Below are 7851 nucleotides of genomic sequence, written 5' to 3' on the forward strand. Positions count from 1 at the left end.
AGCTGGATTGATTTTTTTTTTAATTATTTTAATCATATTTATTTTTTATTTTTTTGTTTTTGCTCGAAGTGAAATGTTTTATGGTCACTCACGATTCAGTAGGTTACGGGTCCACTCGGGTCCAGAGAGTCAGACTGAGACATTCACTTAGCGCCGCCTTGCCACGTTCTCTTATTAGGTTTTTAAATTGGAAAATAATGCAATACTGGCTCCTCCTGCTACCACACACCACTGCTCCCCAGGGTGTTATTTGAGGCCAACAACCCTTGATAAGCACAAATTGAGTATAAATTTAATAGTGAATATAGAATTAGAGAAAATAGGATCTCCGACGTATAAGGGGAAAACGCCAATTTATCTGCCCATCGTCCCTGTTAAATCCGAGCAAATCGCCCACTCACTCTCAACATCTCTTTACCGTAATATCATGCGGCTGTGCCACTTAAAAGCAAGCTTTCTATAGGCTATGGCTTGGGGAGATTGGACTGTACTCTTACTTACCTGACTACTCGAGCATTCATCTATTTCAAAATGCCTGTTGTATCTTTGCTTTCTATTTCCTCCATTCATAAAAATACAGATTTTTGGGAGGCTGGTGACTAGCTGGTGGTCAAAGGTGTGTGTGTGTGTGTGTGTGTGTGTGTGTGTGTGTGTGTGTGTGTGTGTGTGTGTGTGTGTGTGTGTGTGTGTGTGTGTGTGTGTGTGTGTGTGTGTGTGTGTGTGTTGGTGTTTTCTTTAATAGGTCTACAGAGATTCTCATCCTCCGTCAATAGCGGAGATCTACTAGGCCGTGTTACCATGGGAACAGATCTGCAGCCAGTACGTTTCTCACTGTGCGTCTGTGTTTGTCAGTCAGGGATTGAAATAACATCTGAGTAAGTGCCAGGTTAGAGTCTATTGCCCAATAATCAGCGTCAGATGGCACACGGTTTGAGATGAAAGCGTGAGACAAGTCAGAGCTGAACTCAGCCTTCCGCTTTCAGCTCCTGGGCAGGCTGCGCTCCCGTTCTGGTCAAGCCTGAAGCCGCTCGGCACATACTGCTGCAATTACATGTGTTGCTGTTTCACCCTTCTTTGGACTTCTTCTTTGTTCTTCTTTGTACTCGTTATATCTTTGTGCCAACGTTTCTCTCTGGTGCGCAGGGTAAAACCCACAGAGGCGTAGCGGTTCCTCTAGTTATTTCATAATAATAATAATAATTTATTTATTTTATATAGCGCTTTTCAGAACCCAAAGACGTATTTAGATGAACAGGCAGTGTGCAGAAAGTGCTCAGGGTATTTAGATGAACAGGCAGTCTGCAGAAGGTGCTCAGGGTATGTAGATGAACAGGCAGTGTGCAGAAGGTGCTCAGGGTATTTAGATGAACAGGCAGTCTGCAGAAGGTGCTCAGGGTATGTAGATGAACAGGCAGTGTGCAGAAGGTGCTCAGGGTATGTAGATGAACAGGCAGTCTGCAGAAGGTGCTCAGGGTATTTAGATGAACAGGCAGTCTGCAGAAGGTGCTCAGGGTATTTAGATGAACAGGCAGTGTGCAGAAGGTGCTCAGAGTATTTAGATGAACAGGCAGTGTGCAGAAGGTGCTCAGAGTATTTAGATGAACAGGCAGTCTGCAGAAGGTGCTCAGGGTATTTAGATGAACAGGCAGTGTGCAGAAGGTGCTCAGAGTATTTAGATGAACAGGCAGTGTGCAGAAGGTGCTCAGAGTATTTAGATGAACAGGCAGTCTGCAGAAGGTGCTCAGAGTATTTAGATGAACAGGCAGTGTGCAGAAGGTGCTCAGGGTATGTAGATGAACAGGCAGTCTGCAGAAGGTGCTCAGGGTATTTAGATGAACAGGCAGTCTGCAGAAGGTGCTCAGGGTATTTAGATGAACAGGCAGTGTGCAGAAGGTGCTCAGAGTATTTAGATGAACAGGCAGTGTGCAGAAGGTGCTCAGGGTATGTAGATGAACAGGCAGTCTGCAGAAGGTGCTCAGGGTATGTAGATGAACAGGCAGTCTGCAGAAGGTGCTCAGGGTATTTAGATGAACAGGCAGTCTGCAGAAGGTGCTCAGGGTATTTAGATGAACAGGCAGTGTGCAGAAGGTGCTCAGAGTATTTAGATGAACAGGCAGTCTGCAGAAGGTGCTCAGGGTATTTAGATGAACAGGCAGTCTGCAGAAGGTGCTCAGGGTATTTAGATGAACAGGCAGTCTGCAGAAGGTGCTCAGGGTATTTAGATGAACAGGCAGTCTGCAGAAGGTGCTCAGAGTATTTAGATGAACAGGCAGTCTGCAGAAGGTGCTCAGGGGAATAAGATTAACAGCAACTGAGATTGGGCGGTGGCCAGTGACTAATTTGTTCACATTTAACAAGGCGATGTGGTGGGATGGTAGATTGTCTTTTCGTCTCATCAATCTATAATTAACAAAATGAGATTAATTTGAGCAATTCCAACAAGAGGGATGCTGCCCTACATTGTCCCTGTTTAAATTCCTAACTCTTACTTTCTATGGGTAAATAGCCTGATAGTGTAGTTTAAATGTTTTATTTGGAAATTTGCTTCACAAGAGTCATATCTCAGACACCGCTGACCTGATTTGAATGAAAGCAGAGGGAAGCTGCATTTTGGCACTGTGTGCTGGCATTACAGTAATTAGGCCTACATTAATTACAGTAACTAGGAATCGAGCGCGCGCTTCTAGAGTGGAGTCTCCGGGGACGATGCGCCATGGGCGCACCTTTTGGAGGGTGGTGACTAAACTCATGTCAACGCATGCCACGTCATCATCATCAGTGCGTATGACTTCACTTGACGATTGTGGGTCATGACATAAGTTAACATCATCAGTGGTTCACTGGTTATGGCAAAATCCTTAATGCAAAGTGCATAGCAAAGTGAGAAATTCTAGTATCATGACAACCCTACGTCTGGCCTCATATTTCAAAGAAAGGAAGAGGGGCCCCTCGCTGAGGCTGAATTTAAATGTTTAAATATGATTGCAAGGCAAGGGGGGGGGGTGTACAACTACAGCTCACTTTCTTTCAAAACCAGGACTGGCATTACGCTTTTGTTTTATGCATGCTCCCTCAGACGATGGCACACACACACGCATGCACGCACGCGCACGCACACACACACACACACGCACACGCACGCACACACACACACACACGCACGCACGCATGCACGCACACGCAGTCGCGCACACACGCACACGCACGCACACACACACACACACACGCACGCACACACACACCTCTTCAGGGAGCTTGATTAGAGTTGGGGGGTGATATGCATCACTGTTATGTCTGGATTGATTGGCCAATGAAAGCTTATCAGGAAACAGAATTGTGAAATATTCCACCTCTGGACTTTCACCTGGATGATGCAACAAATATTTTCTTTCTCAGAGCTTGCTGAACCCTGAGAGGCGGACTTTATATATGAGCATTTTTAGTGGATTTGCTCCCACATAATTGTAGTGAAGGGCTGCGGTGCACTTAAGCACCCAGCTGCTGTTTTATGCATGTCACCCCAAATGGAGGCTGTCGGCTGTAATACCTCGGCACACCGTGACGCGGGCTGACAGACGCCAGCATTTCAACCTGCTGCATTTTGATGTCGGCTTTCGACAGAAACGCTCACTCACGCACCATCAGCTCGCCGCTTTAGAAACCCTGACAAATTGAATGAGCCACAATGCACGCTCCACCGTGTTCTCCTCAGTGGTGCACGCTCCACCGTGTTCTCCTCAGTGGTGCACGCTCCACCGTGTTCTCCTCAGTGGTGCACGCTCCACCGTGTTCTCCTCAGTGGTGAAGTAAATCACATTTGGAAGATCCAATCCCAAACCCTAAGTCACTGTTCACTTCTGCTTTATTTCTTTTGTATCAACGCATGTCTCTTTAGATGTATTACGAGAGGAGGTTCACCAAAACAACACAGTGCAGCAGCAAACTATAGTCGCATTAAGCCGCAGCAGTATTGATCCATACTAGTGTCATAGAAGACTACATTTAAATAACAATAAATAGGATATATTACAGTATACTTTGCCTGCCTGTGACCCTGTGTGTTCCTGCCTAAATGATCACCCTGTTTGCCTGAGCTTGGCTTTTAAATGACGTTTGAGACATTGTGGGGTGTAAACTATTTGTTGTGGGTTGTGGCCAGCCAGCACCCAGCAGTGACCTGCTTGTGGCTATCAAGAGCCCTTTTCAGACATGCATTGAACTCCTGAAGATATCCAGACGTTACTCGTATGTATGAACACATGTTGTCTGTTGTGAGCCCACAGCCGCACAAATGGATCTTAACCACCCAAGCAATGTATGTGTTGTTGACATAGTGACATAGTGTGCTGCAGGAATCGCAGTGTTTATGCTAGACACTAAAGACTTTTAATTAAATGTTTCAAAGTAGACTACATCAGAGATATATTTCAGAAAGCAATTCTCCACTCCATGAAAAAACCTTAACGTGGGGTGGCGATGTGCCAAAAAGTGAGCGTCTGTTTACACGTGGCCCAAAAGCCCTCAGTCAAATAGCGGTCGCACTGACGATAATCGTGGCATTCAAAGTGGCATTCACGTCATATCTGACTAGTTTTCAGTTGGCTAAGGTGAGGCTAGCGGCTACAGAGTAGCAAAGTCAACAACAGACTAAAGCAATAACACCTGCGGGCCACACCGCATACCTCTACCTGTGCGTGACGGCTACCTCGCTGAACTGTTGCGGTTCGCACGCCAGTGGTGTCCACACAGACTGCATAGCTGCTGCTGCGGTGCTGCTTAGACCGTACCAGGCCAGAGCCGAGCGGAGAAAACTAACGCTACTGTTTATTTTCACTGAGAACCGCGTGCGTCATGCGGAAAAAATAGGTGACATGCGTAAGAACAGGCATAAGAAAAGAAAGAACAGTCAAGTGTTGTTTTTTCTTTAAATTGCCAATTTCCATACCTGCTATACCTCAACCCAAGGCTAGATGACAGCTCGTCAAGATGAGTAGCAGGTGTTGGGCGGGAACTTGACCGACTGAGGGGGTGGCGGGCAAGACTAAAAATACACTTCCTGCCTGAAGATGAAAAGTTGCATATCACAGCTTTAATTCACGTACATTTTTCTCCCTGAATCATCGCAGCTTTTCCACTCCTGTAACGTTATTTTTTTTCTTTTATCTGAAAAGTGGCGGTGATGAGAGGGGCGCAGAGGAGGGATGGTACAGCCCAGAGGATCCCGTCAGGAATCGATCGCAGGCCAAAAGAGCCTGCATGCGGTCCCGGAGGACGCTCATGTTGGCAGCATCATAAGGAGCGGAAGCTTGTTTACCATCACTCTGCTCTGCGCTCTGACCGCTGGAGCTCCTCACACTGAGAGCAAAAACACACAGAGGAGTTGATGGAAGGCAGGCTGCTACATACAGCTAAGCATCACAACACACCTGTGGAGGATGTGACTGGAGGCGGTGGAGACTGACCGGACAAAATCACATAAATATGATGGGCTGCGAGCAACAAAGGTGTTATCATGATAAAATACGCTGGTGATAATATTTGGAAAAATTGTCCACCTCCGTTGACACATTTTCCCCCTTGAATTTAATAAATGTGTTCTTCACTTACACAGAACTGATGTGTGTGCCTGGGTCTTTTTTTTATGTATTCTATATTAGCACTTCGAACAATGTGATCAATAATAGTTCAAAAGAAAAATCTCAATAGGACTACTAGGCCCTTCTACAGGTGCTTCTGAGTTATGGCCTTTTGAAATTTGACACATGGGGTTCTGGCCTTGCCTGCCTGAGTAGTGGGGGGCCATAGTGTTGTTGCTCTGGGCCTTTTCATTGGGACATTTGGGACATACGGTAACAGTGTGACGGATGGATGGACAAATGGACCAAGACTGATGCATACGGTACTACCTGGCACCACCCTCACCCCTCTGACTGTTCTCTACAATCCAGACTGGCAGCACCCTCACCCCTCTGACTATTCTCTACAGTCCAGACTGGCAGCACCCTCACCCCTCTGACTGTTCTCTACAGTCCAGACTGGCAGCACCCTCACCCCTCTGACTATTCTCTACAGTCCAGACTGGCAGCACCCTCACCCCTCTGACTGTTCTCTACAGTCCAGACTGGCAGCACCCTCACCCCTCTGACTGTTCTCTACAGTCCAGACTGGCAGCACCCTCACCCCTCTGACTGTTCTCTACAGTCCAGACTGGCAGCACCCTCACCCCTCTGACTGTTCTCTATGCAGTCCAGACTGGCAGCACCCTCACCCCTCTGACTGTTCTCTACAGTCCAGACTGGCAGCACCCTCACCCCTCTGACTGTTCTCTACAGTCCAGACTGGCAGCACCCTCACCCCTCTGACTGTTCTCTACAGTCCAGACTGGCAGCACCCTCACCCCTCTGACTGTTCTCTACAGTCCAGACTGGCAGCACCCTCACCCCTCTGACTGTTCTCTACAGTCCAGACTGGCAGCACCCTCACTCCTCTGACTGTTCTCTACAGTCCAGACTGGCAGCACCCTCACCCCTCTGACTGTTCTCTACAGTCCAGACTGGCAGCACCCTCACTCCTCTGACTGTTCTCTACAGTCCAGACTGGCAGCAGCCTCACCCCTCTGACTGTTCTCTATACAGTCCAGACTGGCAGCACCCTCACCCCTCTGACTGTTCTCTACACAGTCCAGACTGGCAGCACCCTCACCCCTCTGACTGTTCTCTACAGTCCAGACTGGCAGCACCCTCACCCCTCTGACTGTTCTCTACACAGTCCAGACTGGCAGCACCCTCACCCCTCTGACTGTTCTCTATGCAGTCCAGACTGGCAGCACCCTCACCCCTCTGACTGTTCTCTACACAGTCCAGACTGGCAGCACCCTCACCCCTCTGACTGTTCTCTACAGTCCAGACTGGCACCACCCTCACCCCTCTGACTGTTGCCAGGCAGAAAAACAGAGGAGCATCTCTTTCTATTAGGAAGCACCGTGGAACTGGAATGACTTGAGTGGCACCAGACTGTTACAGCTCTGCTACCAACAAGCCAGCTAACCCGGCTAAGGGTTAGCTAAGGGTCACACTGTTTTCACAAGCACCCTCACATGCACGCACATGCACACACACACACACACACACACACACACACACACAGACACACACACACACGCACACACGCACACACACACAACCACACACACACAACCAAATACACACACACACACATTCAACCCACTGCTCTCAGTTTCATTAGAGTAACAGACAGCTCCTTTCTACTGCACTCTGGAGTTAATCATCTATTTCTAGAATGTGTGTGTGTGTGTGTGTGTGTGTGTGTGTGTGTGTGTGTGTGTGTGTGTGTGTGTGTGTGTGTGTGTTTCTATGAGCGAGCGAGATTGAGACTCAGAGACAGAGCGACAGGGCGCATGACAGCCAGCATGAAAGATAGATGGAGGGAGAGGGAGAGAGAGAGAGCACACGATCGTAAATATTTCCCTAACTTGTACATTAAATGCATTATGCATGGCGGGGTCCCTGTTACAAATCATATGGGTCGGCAGAATCTCTTTTGGATAATTTGATTTGATAATCCCAATTAGCCACAGCTCTTATGTGTTTTCCCGTTAGAGTCTGTGGGGAATTGTAAGAGGGTTGCATGTTCCCTCTCCGGTTGGATCGCCTAATGTGATGTTTGCAGTGCGTTCGCTGAGGTTAATTACTCTCTGTCTCATGTGACAAGTGCTTTGATGTACAAAGTGTCTTCACATGTGAACACGTCTCATGTTCAAGGTGTATTCATGTGTGCAGAGTACACAATATGCAGCCTGTTTTGTGTCTGGGGTGTGTGTGTGTGTGTGTG

The sequence above is a fragment of the Poromitra crassiceps genome, assembly GCF_964638095.1.
Source record: "Poromitra crassiceps genome assembly, chromosome: 18".
NCBI lineage: Eukaryota > Metazoa > Chordata > Actinopteri > Beryciformes > Melamphaidae > Poromitra > Poromitra crassiceps.